Consider the following 4,749-nt stretch of genomic DNA (forward strand, 5'->3'; position numbering starts at 1 on the left):
GGGGCCATTAAGTAGCATAGAAAACTATACTTATAAAGCAAGCAGGTTATTATATTTATTTAAAATTTAGAACATTATATATTATCAGGACTTCTGCAAAGGAAATTAATTTATAAAGTAAGAATTATTTGACCTCTTCTATGTAGCAATCATTGTATTACACAATTCCTAAATGGTAGGTTACATCTGCAACAAACAGATGTGTATTAGCCAATACTGAAGGAAAGCAGGGAATGGAATTAATATGAGAAAATGAAAAATAATGGAAACAAAATCTTTGTAGATAGAGAGGGAGAGAGGAGTTGAAAGGAGGGCAGGGGAATTGGGAAAACAGTAAGAACCAAGATTGATTATATAAAAGTACAAATTTCCAACAACGAATGCCATTGTTTTGTATACCTTAAATGTACTAATGAAATTAATTTAAAAAATAGTATTTAGAAAAAGTAAAAATCAGCAGTGGTATAGTCACAATTACTTTGAATTTCTTATCTTTTGCTTTATTGTATATTGCAGGGAAAAAGAAAGAAGGGAATAGAATTAATATGAGAAAATGAAAAAATGGAAACAAAGATTTTATAGATAGGGAGGAAGGGGTTAAAAGTAGGGCAGGGGAATGGGGAAAAATAAAAAACAAAATGGATTGTGTAAAGGTGCAAATTTCCAATGATGAATGTCATTATATTTTATACCTTAAAAGTACCAATAAAATTAATTTAAAAAGTAAAAGAAAATGTGTGTTTGTTGTATAATAGGAATTTTTAAACAAAATATTTAAAAATCACGAGTACCTTTCTCAAGCGTGCTCCTAATCAACTTTTCCGCTCTTTATAACTGGTCCATGACCACAAAATATTGAGTCATTCTATCCCCTCTCTCTGGAATCCTTTTCTAACTACTTTGTTAGTTTGTAACACAGTACTGGAGATTAAACCCAGTGAGGGTCTTTGAGCTAAGCTGTAATTGGAATCCTTTTCTAACTACTTTCTTTGTTAGTTTGTAACACAGTACTGGAGATTAAACCCAGTGAGGGTCTTTGAGCTAAGCTGTATCACCAGAACTTACGTTTTGTTTTGAGACAAGGTCTTGTTAAGTAATTAAGCTGCTCATTCTGGGCTCCAATTTGCAATCCCCCTGCTTCAGCCTCCCAGAGTGCTGGGATTACAGGCATGCACCACTATGACTCACCTCTCTGCTCTTTTTGACAAACCTCTCCAGCCCCTTTGCCATTGTCCTAAGCCCCCCTTAGACTTCCTTCCTTCCTCTGCACACATTGACTCTCCACCTCTCTTTCCAGCCCGCCTCTTCTTTCCCATCCTGCCTTGGTGCTGAATGCCTTCTTGCAGCACACTGCCCTTGCTTAAAGTCCCAGGGTTCCTTTCCTGTCTATGAGGCGCTGTTCACAAGGCTTCAGCGGGCTTCTCAGCCGTATGGCTCCCTGCGTGTTTCAGTTAACTAACAGGTACTTCTTTAGTGCCCTTGGCCCTGTGAGAGTCCTCTTATGGCATCTGCCAAGTGAGCGTGCTATGTCTTCTGCTAGCCAAGTCCACTCCTTTCCAGGTCACCCGTCAGCATTGCTTACACTTCCAGAGAGTCACATTATGCCTGTCATTGTCATCAAGTTGGGTGAACTGGTTGCTTTCTTCTTTCTTCTTGGAAGGCTCTTGGGATCCAGCTGCTTCCTTACCTCAGGTTCTGAGACATACCATGAGCTAAAGGGATTTCTCCTACAGCAAGGAGTGACTAGTACCTGGTGCCACCTGTTTCTGCATTCAGATTGCACCCTCTGCCTTGCCTAGCCCAATGTCCTGAGCAGCTGGCTGGTGGGCTCCTCCCAGGTTGAACTGGTTGTCTGGTGGGTCAGGGATCCTTGCAGTGAAGGCAAAGTTGATTTTTTTGTCCTCAACACCCTCTGTGGGACACAGAGCAGGTGGTCCTGTCTTCTGACAACAGCATCAGTAGAGGAGCCTGTCCACATCCTTGACAGCCTTGTGGAGCGAGAACCCACTCATACCTCTATACAGGTATTGAATTTTCTCTGTGTCTAACCCATCCTATTTGGACAGCCCCTTACTAACACCAGCTCCAAGTGTCCTATCTGAAACAGAGTCATGCATTTCCATCAGGAAGCATGGCTTACAAGGCTCCAACACATCCTGGGAGCAGAGAAGACCAGGACTAGGAGACCACAACACGTCCAAGCACATCGGATGAGGGTATTTTTAGAAGGTGTCATCATCATTTTACTTCAAAGACTGGATTTCCAGGGTGTCATATATATCAATATTCAAATATAAAGGCAAGAATGCCAGTCCTCCATAGATCAATAGTAATTATTTCAGAATAGTCGGATATATTGATTTATCCACATCTCTGACCCTGTCCACTAACACAAATAAGCAGGGATTACATGTGAGCATGCTTACATCATACAAAGCATTTTCATAAGGAGGAATCACATGCTCACATGCTCAGAGACACAAGGGTATTCTCACAGCAGGGACTGTGTGTGTGTGTGTGTGTGTGTGTGTGTGTGTGTGTGTGTAGAGTTTTTAACTCAGGATCAGGTTATGGCCCCAGTGATGCTAACTGTGTGATAAAGTACCTTTATTCTTGCAGTTATAGTTTTCCATCTCTTTATTGATGATGCACATCTTCATTGGAAAACCTTCAGAAAACACATAAGTATAGCCTTTTATTTAACCACATAGAGCTTAAAGTACAGAATATCAAGACCATCCTCTGCTTTACTTTTCAACATGCACAAAGTTTATTATCACTTGAAATAATTTTCAGACATGTTTTCTTCTAAAAATACCAAGTTAATGGCCAATGTCTCCTTTAACAAGGGCAACATTTGAGTTTGTGCCTGCTGCACTGGTGGAACTGGGGTCACTTGACCTGCGGAAGAAGAAACAGTTCGGTTAATAAAATTAGAATCAGTGAAGCAGCCAGCATTTATTCTGGGCTGATAAAGTTTGGTGCCCCCAAAAAAGCAGATTTAGCAAGGAGAGGCTATATTGGAAAGGAGCATTGCAAAGGGGAAAGGACAGTAATACAGGAGGAGGGGCTGTTGCACCCGGAGGAGGTTCTGGAGACAAACTGTATTCTTAATTCAGGGGCTGCAGAAAGGGCTTTTCTCCTACAGCAAGGAGTGAGCAGAGCTGGGGGATCTGCTACAGGAGAGGGATGACCACACAAGGGTCCTTTGATGTGTCCCTTTGGGGTTAGGGTGTTTCCAGGTGAGGCTGGTGAGGGAAGAGCTGTCTGCTTCTCTGCTGGAGATTGGGGCCTTGTGGGGAGGAGAGAAGCCTAGCTAAAGTTTGGTGAGTATGTGTCTTCTTTGACACATTGTCAAGGGCACCAGCTATGCAACTAATTATCTATAGCATCTATGAGTCTACAGGTTTGGGGTGCCTACATCTGCTGTCGGGTGCTCTTGAGTCTTTTCCAAGATATTTAGGAGGCTGGCTCCCTGCCCTTGGTCATTTTTGGCAACTCAAAATGGTGCCTGTGTGTGTGTGTGTGTGTGTGTGTGTGTGTGCAGGAGGGTACATTTCTTAACTTTCACTATTTTCCAAAATCGTAGGGCTTGATGAAGTTCAGATTGTTAAACATCAACAGTTAGCATGCAGATAAATACAAAGTGATTGACCACGTTTCTCCAGAAGATAACATTTTGTTTCTACATTTTCCCCCGAATATGAAAGTGGATACCTTCAGAATAGATAATGGGAAAATATAATGAATTTCTTTTACTCAAAGTCTTTTTTTTTTTGGTACTGGAGATCAAACTCATGACTTTATGCTTGCAAATCAGGCGGTGGAACCACTGAGCTAAATCGTAGGCCCTACTGTGGGTCTTAAAAGACTGGAATAAACTCTTTTGGGGAAGTTGGAGGTTGAGACAGCGTCTCACTATATAGATGAGGCTGTTTTGAACTCACTACGTAGCCCATGCTTGCATCAAATTCACAGTGATCCTCCTGCCTCAAGTGCTAAGATTCCTTGTGTACCACCATGCCTGATGAGAATAAAGTCTCACTTCTCTAAAATTATTCATGTTGTAATCCACTCAGAGGAAAACATAATGTCACTTGGTGATGAGCCATCTCATTTGACTTTGTATCATGAAGTTGTTGAAATAAATTCCATACAACAGGCATTTATAGAGCCCCTATTGTATGCATGGCATGATGTTAAACCCTAGCAGTTCCAGAGTTGGTAAGATTAGGCCTTTACCTTTGAGAAGCTCCTCATATACAATGGAAGAGCAAGGGTAAAAGGATAAATTGTAGCATGTTTATTCTGGCTTGCTTTCATTCCAATTTGTTTTATAGAAAAAGGAAGTCAGTACATTCTAAATTCCCAAGGTGACACGGGATTGGTGCTGCACAGAGAATTGGCAGTCTTCCTTTTTCTGTAAAATGGGAGAGTAGCAATCATGTAACAAAGTGATAGAAAGGCAGAATGGAATTATTAAAAATAAATTGGAATGAAAGCAAGCCGGAATGAACATCATATGCAAAAGTCCAGCATTCAATTTTTCTTATAGTTCTCATTCCCAGTTTTAGAGAGGGAATAGCTCATGCAAGCTAAAAAGTCACTTAATTACACTTTTACTCCTATTAGCTTCAGAAATGAGACATCAGAAACATCAGAAATCCTTGAAAACCTCACAGTTCAAAAGGCACTTTCCTCACTCCCTGTGCACTGGCTCTTAAGTACAATACAATGCTGCCAATGCCA

The sequence above is a fragment of the Fukomys damarensis genome, unplaced genomic scaffold, assembly GCF_012274545.1.
Source record: "Fukomys damarensis isolate Sample0158 unplaced genomic scaffold, DMR_v1.0_HiC HiC_scaffold_30, whole genome shotgun sequence".
In the NCBI taxonomy this organism is placed as follows: domain Eukaryota; kingdom Metazoa; phylum Chordata; class Mammalia; order Rodentia; family Bathyergidae; genus Fukomys; species Fukomys damarensis.